Source organism: Phaethon aethereus (assembly GCF_964289735.1).
Source record: "Phaethon aethereus genome assembly, chromosome: 3".
In the NCBI taxonomy this organism is placed as follows: Eukaryota; Metazoa; Chordata; class Aves; order Phaethontiformes; family Phaethontidae; genus Phaethon; species Phaethon aethereus.
In genome coordinates, this window is record NC_138576.1 from 31132658 (window position 1) to 31150107 (window position 17450).

The following is a 17450-nucleotide window of genomic DNA, read 5'->3' on the forward strand; positions in this document are numbered from 1 at the left end:
GGTACTTCTGCAAAAATTATACAAAATGTAAAAATTGTAAAAAATATGCAACTAATAATAGCATAGTTGAACAAAACAGAGAAAGGGTAATAAAGATGAAAAATCACTGCCCTGGATGAAAGACAGGGAAAAAGTGCTGCTCAATATCAGACAATACAACAGGAAAGTGTTTTATTGTGAGCATCTGCTCTAATAAATACATGTGATTGTTGTATTGAAGTAACCAGTCACAACTATAAAAGACACAGTGGAAGGTGTAATTTTCTCTGTTGTACCCTTGCGTATAGGGTTTCTGGTACTCAGAGATTGAAACCCACAGATTCTCGGTGAAGACAATTTGGATTTCTGCAATTAGATTCGAATAATAAAATTACTCTAAAAATTTTATAATCTTCATATTCTAAAATTAAAGAGACTGAGGAATAATGCACATGTGACTTTGAGAAAGCTTTTGTGTTCTCTGAAGACTGCTCATTTTCACAAGCAGACTTCCTGATTACAACATCAGCAATCTGAAAAATGGTATTCTCTTCCTGTAAGAAATTCAGTTGTCATTTTATTTCCCAGTCTAACATGGGGACAAGTCAAAACTTGTGTTTATGTACACATAATCTGAAAGAAAGTTAAAACACGTTGTAAGAATGTACTATTATGAGTATTTAAGGTGTTTGTACTTTAGTTTCTTACCTACATATTCCATTCCTGAAATAAATAGATAAATATTCTCAGGAAAAATAATTTCAACATATTTACAATTTTCTGTCATTTAGGTTTGAATTGAAGTGTTTCAACAGTTTTAGATCTTTTGCAAAGTTTTCTCAACTAAGCAGTAAGTGAAAAAAATAAATCTCCTAGGCCAGAAGTCAGTTTTTAACCCATAATGTCAGCATTTTCTGATGAAATAACATTTCACTGGATGTTCCTCAAAAAGCTCTAATGGCAGTTGAAAAGTCATCATTACAACTCACTTTGAATTTTATATTATGATTTTCTGACAGGAAGACTGAAAAAATATTTTTTCAGCACAAACTTGTACACATCATTTAAGCTCAATTTAGCCTGGGGAGGAATCTTAAATAGCAGTCAGTCCACCCTCTGCTTATAACTCACTCACTTTGGTATCAACAAATACATGTATGTTTTTAAATATTCTTGACACGACAGAAGTTCTGCCTCAGTCATACTAGGTTGTTTAAACACTAATGTGACGATGATGGCAAGCTAATATACCTGTCACAGGCAACAAAAGGAGATTTCACCTAGGCTACAGAAAATATCTTTTCTCCAAGACGGATTTGCTCTATGACCAAGACCAAATGCAGATTGGTCAGCCTAGATTCAGGTACAGACCTCACAGGTAGACCTTGCAGAGCTAGAAGCATACCATGTGTGAACCTGAATCCACATGCCTTTCTGGCCCTCTTCTAGGCTCTTACTAGGCAACTGCTGTTGTCCAATTTGTCCTAGTCACCTCTGTGCTAGGGCAGAAAATCTTGGCACAGGCACAGTAATTTCCCTTCACTGATATATTTGGAGGTGCTGCTCAACCCTGGAGATTCATTGTTACCTACACATGCTTCAATTGTGCTCCTACACAAGACAGTTAAAGTGCATTGTTATTGCCATTTCATTAATGCAGTCCATTGTGGAATCAGACTGAACTTACAGGTTAGTATGAACTCTGTGTACCTGAATGTAAGTTATCTGGCATATTTACAGATTAAAAAATTGTCAGATTAAACTGAGTTCTCTAACAGTAAACAGCTGTTCTCTAACAGTTTGGTCACTAATTGAATACGAGTGCTTTTCTGATAATAATCTTCATTCACCAATGAACTCGAGCATTATGGAAACTAAAGATATTTTACAATGTTTCATGATCAAAATCTGAATACCTACATACAGCTGAATCTGAATCTGAATAGCTCCATACAGACGCACAAATCCTTTAGAGCAATAAATATTAATAGGCTTTGGGAGATGGGTAATGGTTGGCAACACACACATTCCAGTCATGTCACATGGTGACTCTGTATGGCCGGTCTACATCTTAACACCATATTTTAAGGTACTCCGTTCACCTAGGTTTAGTTTAATAATTTTAATCGACTTTTATTGTTCATATAGGGAATATGACAGCAAGGCAGGCAGGGCACAACCTCACTGACAAGCAACACAGTCCCACAGTACCCAAATGAGAAGAGCTGAGTGGGTCCAGGTGGCTCAGGGTCTGTCACGGCCCAGTGATGACCAGACATCCTGCAGTGACAAGGTAGGTCTGAAATGAAGCTGGGAAGTTAAAGTCAGCCAAGGCAAGGTCAGATTGGCAGGAGCCTGCTGGTACTCTCTGACATATGGCAGGGAACTATATCACTTCTTGCACGGCAAAACTCCTGACCAAATATCTCAGCATGGATATTGCTTTTTCCACAACATCAGTACGTTGCTGAATCCCATTCAGCTTGAATTCTCTGTTTTTACAGATTGTTCCCAATTTGTATATACTTGTTTATGACTGCCAGAGAGGACGCATCTTTGCTCAACTGAATCTTCGTTCTTCTCCAGACCATTACTAGAGTTTTTGCCTGTCTCTCTCCCAGATAGGTGCCATCTGCAAGTTCAGTCACAATATTCCCAATTCCATCATCCAGGCCATTGATGAAGAACATTGATGAAGAACATTAGTAGACCCAAAACTCTTCTAGTGAAATTCTTTTCACTGTTAATCCCTATCATCTTTTACTATGTTTTTCGAGTGAGTTACATGTCTTTTAGTGGTAGTTTCACTGAGACAGTGTTTCCTTGGTTTCCTTATAAGAATGCTCATGAACTCAAGATATATATCACCTACTTCTTCCTTATCCAGGTTTATTACCACCTAAGAACATAAATTGCAATGATTTCACACATTTTGCTCTTGAGAAATCCATGTTACCTAGTGACTGATTGTCATCTTTTTGTTGATTTCAGATACTTATGAATAGTTCATCTTTACGTTTTCTCTAGCATTTTTTCAAGAGTTCAGGTTAGACCTGACAGTTCTATACTTCACCTCTGCTCTTTTCTACCTTTCTGTTATTTGACCTGTCCACAAACCAACAGCTCTGAAATTGCTCTGAATCATTTCTAAATACCACAGCTGAAGTTGTGGCTAAACAGACTTTAAAGTATGCATTTTAATCTAAGTGTTTTTGAGATTATTCTCTTTTTTATGGTAAAAGATCTTCCTTTTAGACAGTTCAGTGTAGTTGACTTTTTTTGCTTAAGGTCAAGCAGAAAGGATGTTGAAAACTTCTTGGCATTGTATGCCAACAACTTTCTGTCTTTATTAGGAAGCAGACTGACACTTTCCTTTTTCTCTTCTAAAGAATTACCCAAATATCAGCTATGCATTTCCTCCAATCTTTTTTTTTTTAAGGGTACTTCATATAATCTTGAATATAAAGCAAAGCAGCAGAACAGAAGTTAATTATCTAGAAAGTTCTTTTAAAAGGAATGACTTCATAAACTCTGCTGCTAGTGATATTCTAATTTCTCTGTAAGATATCTGACCTTTCTGTTGCTTTTTTTCTCTCTATCCTCCCCCTGTCTAGAATTTCTTTCTGACAGTGAAGGCTAATGAGTGCATCACTTCTCTCTTCGCAGCCTGACTTGAATGACCATTCCCACTGCTTTGGACAAGCTGTCCCTTAAGCCATACAATTTAATGAGAAGATATGAGAGAACTATTGCTCCACAGTGTTTTTCTTTCAAAAAAATCCCTCACAACTAGGAAAAGGGCCACAAAGGCCAAGTACAGCTTCCAATACTGTAGGAAATTTTTTGTCATTTCCGCTAAAAGATGGATTATATCTAGAGAAAAAAGGATTAAGTAAGAACAGAGGCATACTCTATACATCTTACAGAAATACACCAGAAGACTTGTAGGTATTACAACAGAAGTTTGATTACTGTACCACAGCAGGCATCTTCAGATTCTCAATTATTTACACTAAGAAGCCACAGAATAAGTTTTCACTCTGACTATTCTTGCTTCCTAGGAATGTGTCAGACTATCTTATCATTTCATAGTATGATGCATTAGAACAGGACCTAATGCTATTTTACAACTGCAGAATAAAATCTCCACAAAAGGAGAAAGGAAGAAGAAAAACCTCGTGAAATAATAGCAGTTATCCATTTTCATTTTACCAGGACTGCAAAGTGGTCATTGTTTGTGGCTTCTTTTGAGAGGATGTCAAGACATACTGAGAAGGTTATGTATATTGTGGTACATACCTTGTTTCTTATTACCAACAGGCAATTTATTACTCCTTCCTAAATAATCTCTTCTTGTAATTTATATTCAAAAACTATGGCATTTGTAAATTCCCTTATGCATAATGAAAAAATGTGGGTAAGAAATTGCTTAATATAGTTTTGATTTTTCCATATCTTTTTTTGTTGCATCATTGCATAGATCAGTCTAATATGATATCACTTCATGAAACATAACTACAGGACCTGAAAAATGGCAAAACTTCAGCAGGTAATTAAAGCTAAGTTTCACAGGCATACTCCTCTCCTCCTTCTATAAAGGAGTGACGGTACATGCTACTTTGATATTTTTTAAAACAAATTCTGTGTAACAAGACCAAAATAAACATTTGAGATATTTGTTTCCAAAGCAGGCAAAAACATTTAGAATCAGGGAAAAAGCAATGCTGCTAGTAGGTCAGTATGGGACAGCTAGCTTCAGCTTCTAGTCCAGTGACATTTTTTAAACATAAGAAAAAATAATTGTTCACAGGAATAGATTAGTAAATTGGAAGTGAAAACTATCTTTTTTTTTTTTTTTCACTTACTGATAGTTTGCAGGTAGATTGCACAGGAATATTTCTGCCTCTCTAGAATTAAAACAAAAAAAAATCACAGAATCACTAAGGTTGGAAAGGACCTTCAAGATCATCAAGTCCAACCATTATTCCAGTGCCACCATGTCCCCTAAACCATGTCCTGAAGCGCCACATCCACACGTTTTTTGAACGCTTCCAGAGATGGTCACTCCACCACCTCCCTGGGCAGCCTGTTCCAATGCTTGACCAGCCTCTCGGTGAAGAAATTTTTCCTAATATCCAATCTAAACCTCCCCTGGCATAACTTGAGGCCATTTCCTCTCATCCTATCACTAGTTACTTGGGAGAAGAGACCAACATCCATGTCGCCACAACCCCCTTTCAGGTAGTTGTAGAGAGCGATAAGGTCTCCCCTCAGCCTCCTTTTCTCCAGACTAAACAACCCCAGTTCCCTCAGCCACTCCTCAGAAGACTTGTTCTCCAGATCCCTCTCCAGCTTTGTTGCCCTTCTCTGGACATGCTCCAGCACCTCAACATCCTTCATGTAGTGAGGGGCCCAAAACTGAACACAGGATTCAAGCTGCGGCCTCACCAGTGCTGAGTACAGGGGCACGATCACTTCCCTACTCCTGCTGGCCACACTATTTCTGATACAGGCCAGGACGCTGTTGGCCTTCTTGGCCACCTGGGCACACTGCCGGCTCATGTTCAGACGGCTGTCAACCAACACCCCCAGGTCCCTTTCCACCGGGCAGCTCTCCAGCCACTCCTCCCCAAGCCTGTAGCATTGCATGGGGTTGTTGTGACCCAAGTGCAGGACCCGGCACTTGGCCTTATTAAACCTCATACCGTTGACCTTTCGCCCATCAATCCAGCCTGTCCAGATCCCTCTGCAGAGCCCTCCTACCCTCCAGCAGATCAACACTCCCACCCAACTTGGTGTCATCTGCAAGCTTACTGAGGGAGCACTTGATCCCCTCATCCAGATCATCAATAAAGATATTGAAGAAGACCGGCTCCTGGGGAACACCGCTTGTGACCGGCCACCAGCCGGATTTAACACCATTCACCACAACTCTCTGGGCTTGGCCATCCAGCCAGTTCTTTACACAGCGAAGAGTAAACCTGTCTAAGCCACCAGCCGCCAGTTTTTCCAGAAGAATGCTGTGGGAGACGCTGTCAAAGGCTTTACTAAGTACAGGTAGACAACATCCAGAGCCTTTCCCTCATCCACTAGGCAGGTCACCTGGTCATAGAAGGAAATCAGGTTGGTCAAGCAGGACCTGCCTTTCTTTTTGTGTCCTTTTTTCAATTCTGATATACGTAAGAGTCATGCTTTAATAGAGTATATAGGGGATGGCTTATGTTTTGAGGTTTTTTTCCTGCTTTAATAGTGTTCTTTGGTGCTTCCTTTTAAATTGATTTATAATCGTTTGCTGTATTGTTTACTTTTAGTGATGTATCTTATATATCCAACAGCCATTAATTATTGATAGCCTTACCTTAATGCGTATCACCATCAAGAACTTTCTCTGTTCTGTCTACTGTGCTAATCTATTTTTTTCTGAAAAAGAATAGGAAGAGTTTCTAGTGGAAAGAATTAAGATTTAATGAGGAGAAATAACTCTTTCATTCCCTCAATAGAGTACATAACTAATTCAGAACAGCACCTCCATAAAGCCAGTAATGGCGACTGATCGAGAAAATTTTTTGTCCTCAGAGCTTATATTTATTTGACAGGTCTATATAATTTCCAAACATTTACTATTCCTTAGAAATATATACCTGTGAATTTCAACAGAAACCAAATATATGTGATGAACCATCTTTTTATACAAAAGTAATAATAACAATATAAACAATAGTTATAATTGTTTATTGTCTAACTTCTGATAATTACACAAAATTTAACTGAACTTAACATCTCTGAAAATTAGATCAGTGAAATACGAAGCTCCCAGTATGATCAGCACAAGCAGTGGGCAGTATTGCTATCCTCCATCAGTCACATCTCAGATGCACTGCCTGTCTTTCAGAATTAATGTTTCAAGAACAAGGAGATAAGAGGATGAGCTGCCCCCCATAGTGTGATCTGACACTGAATTAAATTAAGAGCTCTTCAGTGCAATATTCTTATTTCAGAGATAAATTAAATTTGCTACAGAAACTAAGTTCAATTTTATTTAATAGAGAGAAGGGTTTCTGAAGTCCAACATAAAATTGGGTATGCATTTCCTTGGGAATGTAAAAGTTTTTTAAATTAAAATTCAGGAATACAAATAAGAAGATAAAACTGAACATACATTAGCCTGCTATTCATGTCATTCATGGTATTAAGCTTGGCAGATAATACACAACCAAAATTCTTCGGTTGAATGATTTCTTAAAATTTGCTAATAAGCAACCTGTTGGGCAGAGAGAAAGCATATAGATGTTCCCCTTCACCCATCATGTATTTTCTGCTTTATCTTCTGCAATTTTCAAAGATAATATAAGATCCAATATGATCCTTCATTTCTTATCAGATTAGAACACCATATGATAGCAGAAAAGCTGGAAAAAACCCAAGATTTTTTCTAGTACTAGATAAGTAGAAAAAAAAAGGTAGGTGATTAAAACCCATAAAGCAACAGCTATCGTTTTTGCTGAAGGTCTGGCCAGGCAATTCTGTTAGCTGACAATGTCAAGACTTTTATACAATATTTTTACTCCTTACTAATGCAAATAGAGCCATATAAAATGGAAACTGAACAAATGTTAATTATATTTCTGTATGTTCCAGGACCAGAAGATTAGTTTGACAGTGAATTGTTGAAGAAGTAAGTTATTTTAGAGATGTGTAGGAAACCATAAAGACAGAACAAAAACATAGATGAAGAATTAAATCAGTGTATGGAAGTGTCAAAGGGGAAGAATAAATGTTGTCCAAAATGAGGAATGTTAATACTGTTAAAAAATTGGAAGTAGAACAAAAATTGTTCTTGTTTTGTCCATATTAATACACATTGGATTATTTTTTTTTAAATTACAGGCTGCCAGACAACATTGCAGATCTTAATTCCAAAACCATTAGATCCTTGGTTAGAAATTTGAATATATTTAGACATGTATTGGACAAATCACTAACTAGTTATCTACTTTGCAGAAATAGTTGGGGGCTAAACATACATTGTTTAACATAGTTAAACATACAAACCGAACATACAAAATTTATGTTTAGCAGACACAGCATACTAACTTTGCAAAAAGGACATAGTTTGATTATCACTTTAACTGCTTTACAAAATGGTATTATTCTAAGCATATTGACAAAAATTTTAGGCATCTGTAGCTGTTTTCTGGAAAAGGGTGTCTGAAAAAAAAATTATTTACATTACTAATATTAGAAACAGAAGAAGATAGAGAGGAGCCAGAGATTGCATCAATGTGAAGGACTGAGCTGAGCAATGCGTAGACAAAAACTCAAGCTTTCTAAGTCTGTAAAATAAAAAAATCCAACAGAAAAAATAATGGAAAACTATGTGTGAGAATGTTGGCATGCATGTTTATACATACCCATACCTCACCCAATGCACGTATACACATTGGTTTTTTTGGTGAAGTGGAAGTATGAGTGTTCCTGCTTACTAACAAATGCTTCATTTCTCAACATTATGGAATCTCTGAGTGGGATACATACATTAGTAGCCTAATTTTCTTTTAAGAAACTGTCTTGCATAGCTGTTTTGTGAAATATTGTCTGAGGTAGGTTTGAGGAGGTATGTTGAAACAAAGTATTGTAAAATAAAAATACTCGTAACGTTGTCTCTGATCATGTCTGCTGCCTTCTGGCTGCCTATGTCTGACAATGTAGAAGGGAAATGAGGAATTACTCGTTAGTCTTCTAGTCCTTGCATGCTTAGAGCTGGCTTATGTGACAGAAATAAAAATTTTCATGTACTTGCCTCTGTATGGCAACTATAAATAGGCAGACTTACACTTGTCATTGCATTCAGTTTAGGCTTTTTGTTAACAACTCAGTAACTTTGTATTTGATTCTCATTCTCTGAAATGTGGAACAAAGTTTCATTATCTCCAAGGTATGCTTTGAAAACAAGATAAAAGCTGTTAAAGATCTAAAGTCTAGTGGAACTTAAGTGACATCTAGAAAACCTGATTTTAAAATACGCATGGCCAAACGATATTATCCTCATTTCAGCCAGGATAGAGGTTGGGGTTTTTTCATACTTTTTATACTTTTTTTTCACACTTTTCTTCATAGAAGCTAGTGTGAGGCTGTGTTTTGGATTTGGGATGAAAAAGCGTTGATAACGTGCTGATGTTTTGGGTTGTTGCTGAGCAGTCAAGGACAGTCCAGCTGTCATGCGAAAGAGAATTAAGTGGCTTTCTAGATCTGACTCATTTGTTTACCTGAGTAAGAAACCTTAGGGGTTTTTTGTTTGTTTGTTTGAGGTGATCGTATTAATTACTTATTATATGTGAATGGGCTCATTCTATCAGCAAAAGGCACTTAAATATGGTAACATAGTCCAATAAGAAAAATGTAGAGACACCAAATATAAGAAGCAGCAAGTGAAAAATTAGTCAACAGTTGGGGAGTTAAGTCCTTTTTAGATGAGTATAAGTTTGGTGAATTGTGAAATACAGCTATGATGGTTTTAACAGGTCTTTAAAATAACTGTTGAATATTGAGAGAACAGATGATTCCATTCCATTCTCTTACTGCCGTTATAGTAGTTTTAGAAATAAATACACTCAAGCTGAAGGCTGTCATAGAGACATTTCTTCACCTGGGGGATTTGTAGTGGGTTATTACAGTATTTCTCAAGACATCACTGTTTTGTGTCTGCTTTGTTAACAGTAACTCAACGTCATCTTATCCACTCTAAAATAAATAGTATTGTTTCTTTTAGAAAAATGTAGAATTTTTTATGTCATCTGTTAGGGTTGGAGGATTGAATTGACGCTACGAATGAGCTGTTAATCAATAGATTTTTTTTTTTCTATTTTTTTAGCCTCATAAATGACAGCACATTTTTGGAAAAAAAGAGGAAGCCAGCAATTATTTCTTGTTTTGTTGCAGGAAATTGTCACTTACCACTGGCATGAAGTACTATACTGCTAAAGATAGGAACACAGGAAGAAAATTTGAATTATAAAAGAGAAAGTAACTTAATAAAGCTATTGCACCTAATAAGATCAGATTCTCTCACAACAGTGAGAAATTTACCATATCATCTCTTAATCATAAGTTTACTTTCTCTTTCGTCATTACAGCCTCCCTTAACATCAAACGCTTGTAAGAGACCTCAGTGAACTTTGTATGTTGCTCTTCTCATTTGGCCTTTCTTAGCTTCTTGTTTCCTATTTTCATCACAACGCTTTTGGATTCCATATTTTTCTTCTCCTACACTTGCTTGCATGTTTCTTTATGCTGCCTGGTATGTGCTGGTGTATAATAAATGGTTTTCAATGCCGCCATGTGAATTTTCTGCTTCCTTCCCCATTTACTTCTTATCTTTCATGAAAACTGCCTGTAGTTAGAAGGTGTATCTATTTCAAGAAACGTTTTTAATAATCATATCTTGTTTCACCTCTTTTTAATTTACCAAAATTATACAAAACTTCAGTCTTCAAGTGCAAAAGCTCGCTAAATGCTTATTTGTGTAAAAATAATGTAATGAAATCTCACATAAGTAGAAATTGCAGAGTTTTGTTTGCTCTTATACTTTTATGTCCGCTTTTTAACAGATAATAAAGATTAGGTTTAAAAATTAAAATCTTACTGTGCTTCTGGGAGCAATATAAATAAATAGAAGGTACAGTTACCAGTGTATTACAGAATACACAATTATGTATTACATCATAATGCACACTTTGAATACACAGTGTCTGTGCAATTACATGACCACTGCAGGAATGACCTACTGTGTTATTTTTTAACAGCTTTTTTATTCACATAATTGTTGTAGTGCAGATTTTTCTTTGCATGGGATGTGTATATTAAGGTTTGTGTTACAACTTCAAACTTGTATGGCAACTTAAAACAAAAGTGTGACAATTACAAGTGTGGAAACTGAAAACCTCACTGCACTGTCATCTCATTCCTTTAGTGAATATAATGAAAGAGGGAGAGGTATGTATATCTAGAAGATTGATTTTCATAAGTTACATATACCATGCAGCACTATTTTAACTGCCTGTTCTCTATACAGCTTAAAAGCAGAATAATGTTGCCCTATAAAATCATTACAATTCTTCTGACACTGAAAAGATAAAACAGACAAACTGATGTTGTCTTTCTGCTGCCTTGACATTTATAGCTTTTCATTTTGTAAGCAAAAAACAGCAATGTCGCTACAATTGCCTAAAACTGTCTGAACTAAATACATAAGTAAGAAAACCTGAAATGTTTGGCATAATTAATTTATATAAATTTATATGTGGTCTTAAAAAAGAAAAGTACATCCTGCATTAAAAAAAAGTTTGTTGAGCCTATCTAGATGTCATTAGTAAATGTAAAACCTGTTATTCAATTCCAAGAGCTGTCATTAAAGAACTGTATTTCTTATTAAAGTGTGCCTTCCATTAAGTTTATGAAAAATACAGTTAATTAGAAAGTTGTTGTGGTGTAACTGCAACAGCCAGCAACTAAGCACCACGCAGCTGCTCACTCATCCCCCCTGCAGGGGCGTGGGGGAGAGAATGAGAAGAGTAAAAATGAGAAAACTCATGGTTTGAGATAAAGACAGTTTAATAGGTAAAGCAAAAGCCGCGCACGCAAGCAAAGAAAAATGAGGAATTCATTCACCTCTCCCCATGGGCAGGCAGGTGTTCAGCCATCTCCAGGGAAGCAGGGCTCCATCACGCGTAAAGGTTACTTGGGAAAACAGATGCCATCACTCTGAACGTCCCTCCACCCTTTCCTTATTTTTCGCCCCCGTTTTATACGCTGAACATGACATCATATGGTATGGCATATCCCTTTGGCCAGCCTGGGTCAGCTGTCCTGGCTGTGTCCCCTCCCAGCTTCCTGTGCAGCCCCAGCCTGCTCGCTGGCAGGCCACAATGAAAAGCCAAATAGTCCTTAACTGATTAGCAACAACTGAACACATCAGTACCTTATCAATAGTTTTTCATCCCAAATCCAAAACATAGCCTCACACTAGCTTCTATGAAGAAAAGAACTCTATCCCAGCTGAAACCAGGACAAAAATATAATAAATTTCATGGTAATCTACTTTGATAAGAAAATATTCTGAAAGCAGGTACGAAGAGATTCTGTACATGTGCACATACATAAATGCAAATAGATTGGTGTGCATATCTAAAGCTGTGCATACATACACAAGTCAGAAAAAGAAGAGACAATGAAGACATCATCATCCAGCTTACAGATTGCTTACAAATAGCACTGATGGCACAGTCTAGATGTAAAGAAAGTTTTGGATGCATTTATTTATTATTCCTATGTCAATATAGCAAATTAAGCAACAAAGCCAACAAACTCATCTTCTTTTCGAGAATTATTTTAAATTTATTGTGGGTTACTAGTTTTTATTACAGATCAGAAATCTAACTATAATTAATATGTCCATCAAGAATATCTAGCTTTTTTTGAAGAACTCTGGTATAGTATAGCTGTTTCAGATGGCAGATCTTACAAAAATAAACACAATTAGAAGAAAGAAATCAAGAAATTGTAATTATCTAAATGTTATATGCATAAAAACATCAAACCTACAATTAAGGTATATGTCTAGATAAAATAGCCTTAAAAACCAAGAACAAGTATAAAACTGGATAAGTTCTTAAAAATTAGTAACAGTACAAAACTGGAAGTTACAGAATAATTATAAAAGAGCCTAACAAGTAAAAGTAGAAATCTGTGACAACTGTGACAAAAACATAGAAACATAAGGAAGTTTTAAATTACAAAACCAAACAAACAGAATAGGGTGCGTTACTCCAGCTGACAGGTGAGCTGTCACCCAGTCGCTTCCTTACTCTCCTCCAGTGGGATGGGGGAGAGAATTGGAAGGGAAAAAGAGAGAAAATTGATGGTTCATGATAAAGACAGTTCAGTAAGTGACAAACCCCCCCCAAAAAACTCCAAGTGATGCAAAGGCAGTCACCCTCTGCCTCCCACCAGCAGACTTGTTCAGCCAGTCTCTGAGCAACAGCTACTTCAGGAAAACTCTCCCCCAGCTTTTATTGCTGAGCACGATGTCATACTTATAGAATATCCCTTTGCTCATTTGGGGTCAGCTGTCCCAGCTGTGTCCCCTCCCAGGCTCTGGCCCACCTCCAGCCTACTTGCTGGCAGGTCGGAGTGAGAAACAGAGACAGCCTTGACACTGGGTAAGCGCTGCTCAGCAGTAGCTAAAGCATCTCTGTCAGCAACACTGCTTTGGTCACAAATCTAAAACACACCCTCATATGGGCTGCTATGAAGAAAATTAACTCCATCTGAACCAGACCCTGTACACAGAGCCAATCAATTCTTTTTTGGGGAGGAATACCCATTAATGATTGATATTTTCTTATTCTTTTGTTTTGAGTCTTTCTATTCTGATGATGAGCAGGTCAAGGACTCTTTTTACTTATATCTTTCTCAGTTCCAAATAATGAATAATAGTGGATTGCTTTGTTTTCCTTATTAAGACAGTGACAGAGAAAAAGGAATAAGATACTGAAGGTAAAGATAGAAAACTTCTTTCACATTTTCAGGATCCAAGCCTGCTGGATGGTATGGGTGTATATATAATATATAATGGTGTATATAGGTGTCATATATAATGTTCGGTGCAGAAAGGATGGGTTATACATTTGCTTTCTAGATTCTGTCCTAGGTCTCCAAATGGGGTGTTTTGTGCTTAGCCTTGTTGTCATGTCTCCTCTGTCATTCTTTCAGATTGAGGCTAGGACTGATCAGCATTCTTCTGTTGTATTACCACATGTAATTTTGTCTGACATTTTTGCTGATACATACACAAAATTCTGGTAACAACCCTCCTATAGTAATGTCTGAGTTTCACGAGGACATCATGATTTATTCAATATGTTATTTCATACATCTTAGAAAGCTAAACTAAATGGCACCTTTTCCTGTACCAGGCTTAAATAGCATGTTATAAATGTTACTGGGAAGGAGAGAAGGAGGACAGCTTAACCGTTACACTGCAGAGTGAAAAAGAAAAGAATGGCCTAGGAAGATCATTTTTGCTACTTCCTTATTTTGAAAAAACTGTAGGATACTTCTGGCTTTGGTTTTTTTTTTTCTTTATAGAAGAGGGCTCTCTCAATTTTAGAATTGTCCCTTTTTTCTGCCAGGCCTTTTATGATTAAAATGTTACACCTAATATAACAAAAAATTGAAGTCTTTAACTAATTTTGTAAAGCCTTCCATAAAAAAGTGAAATGAATAGTCAGGCCTTCTATGGTAGCAAATGGCTGGACATTATCAGGAAGCTTGCTATTAGAAAAACAGCTAAATATGCCAAGATTCTCCAAAACACAGAAGAATTACTAGAGTTACTAAAAATATATTTAACATTTCACAAATATCTGAGGAGAATTAGTGCTAGTGTATGGATCACCTATAAATGTAAGGAGGAACTCCTGGGAAGGACATCTAGTGATGTTCCCTGTCACTCATTGCTTGCAGGTACTGCTTTTGCAAGAGTCAGGTATGTGGTAGGTCTTGGGGAGCCATCATCTGCATAACCCCTGCTTCTCCAACAGCTCTGACTATCAGTGACCTCAGCCCTTTTCCTGGATGAAGAGTCAACACTGATATCTCATGGATGTGACTGCCCACAGAAGTTTCAGTATAAAGACTTTGCAAAAGAGCTAACATCATGTGAATGTATTAACCTCTATTTCTTTAAAATATCGAGTCCACTATCAACTGCCTTCAAGCAGTTCTGTAGTCTTCTGCTATATGAATATTCATAGCATCTTCTTTAAGTTGTAGACTGACAGCATTTCTACAGATGATTAGATGGACTTCTTTAGCAAGAATGCTATCCCAGTGTAAGAATGTTAGCGGTATAAGAAAAACTATAGTTTTATGATTATAGGTAATTATATACAATTATAAACTATATAACATATTAATTATGATTACATATAATTCCAAATTATATACATGAATTGTAACTTGGAGCAAGAAATTGATAATAGGAATTTTAAACTGCGTATCAGGAAAATTTTTTTAGTAAGCTGAGCATCAGTTTCACATAAAAAATGGTAGACCCTCTTATCAGGCAACTTTGAAATGAAAGCAAAGAAATAAACATTACAGATTCTGTGTTAAGAGTGATTGCGCAGAAATAGTATAAAAGACTGAATGATTTCCTAAATTTTTCCCATCTGTAATCTTGATGATTCACTTTATTTTTTGAGTCACAGCATCAACACTTTTCCTAAGGCTTTTTCCTGGAGTAAAAACTTTCATGTATAAGCTTCTACTTCATAATAAGGTTTGCCAGAAAGGTTTGAAAGAAAATACAGCCTTATTTCATGGTACAGTAAACTTTAATAACAGCAAACCTCCCAAAAAGGAAGAATTTGATTTACAATTTTTCTGTGTGTGAGTTTACTCTTAATCAGAAGTACTGCTCCTTTGATTCAATGTATTAAGCTGAACAAAAATTGATTCTAGGTTGAATCCATCAATCCAAGCATCTCAACTGACAGGATTTTCTGCTTCAAAATCAGTCTGCTTTAGCAATCATGCTAATCATGCACTAATCCCACTGCAAAAAAGAATTTTTTGTGTATTCAGCAAGGGATAGCAAGGATAATACATCACTGAGGCATGAACAGGGATGGAAGAGAAGCTGTGTAGTAGAGGTAAGGTTTTGTAAAAGACAAAAATGTGGGAACATCCTGTAAGAATCTAAGAAACACCCTCTGGGGTCAGTGCAATGGTGCATGTAGCCCCAAACGGAGGGCAGCAAAAAGAGAGGCTATTTAGGGAGAGCATGTTAGCCTAGCCACTTCCAGCAGTCTGTTCACTTTGAAATCTCTGCACATTCAGGTGTATTAAAGAAGTCAGAGGATCCTTTAGTATCCATTTACAGCCTTTTTGGTTGTGAATTTGTCTAAACCCTTACCAAACTTTCTAATTAAAATTGTCTATGTCACATTCTGCGGTAAGAAATTTAAAAATATAATGTCATCTGTTAAAAGTTCTTTTATGTGCTTTAGTCTAAAATCCCACTAGGTTCTTCAAGTGCCTTCTTGCTTCTTGTGAACAGGCTTCAGTGAACAAGAGCTCTGCTTTCAGCTTAGCCCGTGCTTTCACGATTTTCTTTCTAAGCTTCCTCTCTTCCCTCATGCTTTTCTTCTACAGATTTAAAGGGTCTTCGCTTTTTCGTAAGGCAGTTGCTCTATTCCATTGATCACTTTTACTTGCTTTCTGAATACATTCTACAACTCCAAAACCTTCTAGATTAATATTTCCTTAAGTGTCAGATTACATGGGGAGAAGTTATGAACTTTTAAAGAGTGACTCCTCACTTCTTCCTCAAAATGTGCTTCTCTACCATTTCAAGGCAAGTTTTCCAGATCATAGAATCATAGAATCTTTGAGTTGAAAGGGACATTTTAAGGTCATCTAGCCCAACTCCCCTGTGAGGAGCAGGGACATCTTCAACTAGATCAGGTTGCTCACAGCCCCATCCAACCTGACCTTGAAGGTTTCTAGGGATGGGCCATCTACCACCTCTCTGGGCAACCTGTGCCAGTGTTTCACCACCCTCATTGTGAAACATTTCTTCCTTAGATCTAGTCAAAATCTACCCTCTTTTTGCTTAAAGCCATTGCCCCTTGTCCTATTGCTACAGGCCCTGCTAAAAATCTCTTCCCATCTTTCTTAGAAGCCCCCTTTAAGTACTGAAAGGCAGCAATAGGGTCTCCCCAGAGCCTTCTCTTCTCCATGCTAAATAACCCAAGCTTTCTCAGCCTGTCCTCAGAGGAGAGGTGTTCCATCCCTCAGATCATTTTTGTGGCCCTCCTCTGGACCATTTCCAACAGGACCATGTCTTTCCTGTGCTGAGGGCTCCAGAGCTGGATGCAGGACTCCAGGTGTGGTCTCACCAGAGTGGAGCAGAGGGGCAGAATCACCTCCGTCGACCTGCTGGCCATGCTGCTTTGGATGCAGCCCAGGAGATGCTTGGCCTTCTGGGCTGCAAGCACGCATTGCCAGTTCATGTCCAGCTTTTCATCCACCAGTACCCCCAAGTCCTGCTCAGCACGGCTGCTTTCAATCATTCCTTCATCCTGCAGCCTGTACTGATACTGAGAGTTGTCCCTACCCAGGTTCAGGATCCTGCACTTGTCCTTGTTGAATTTCATGAGGTTCATATAGGTCCACTTCTCAAGCTTGCCCCGATCCCTCTGGATGGCATCCTGCCCCTCAGGTGTGTCAGCTGCATCACTCAGCTTGGTGTCATCTGCAAACTTCCTTAGGATGCACTCAATCCCACTGTCTATGTCATTGATGAAGATGTTAAAGAGTACTGGTCCCAATACGGACACCTGAGGGACACTGCTCATCACCGATCGCCATCTGGACATTGAGCTGTTGACCACTATCCTCTGGATGTG

General features: G+C 37.4%; 1 protein-coding gene across 1 annotated transcript in view; it reads right to left on the reverse strand.

The window, feature by feature from the left end:
- The window catches only part of EYS (eyes shut homolog), a gene marked incomplete at both ends in the record, with an annotated part of 830586 nt that overhangs the window by 668439 nt on the left and 144697 nt on the right, over nt 1-17450 (reverse strand). The gene's annotated exons all lie outside the window — the stretch shown is intronic.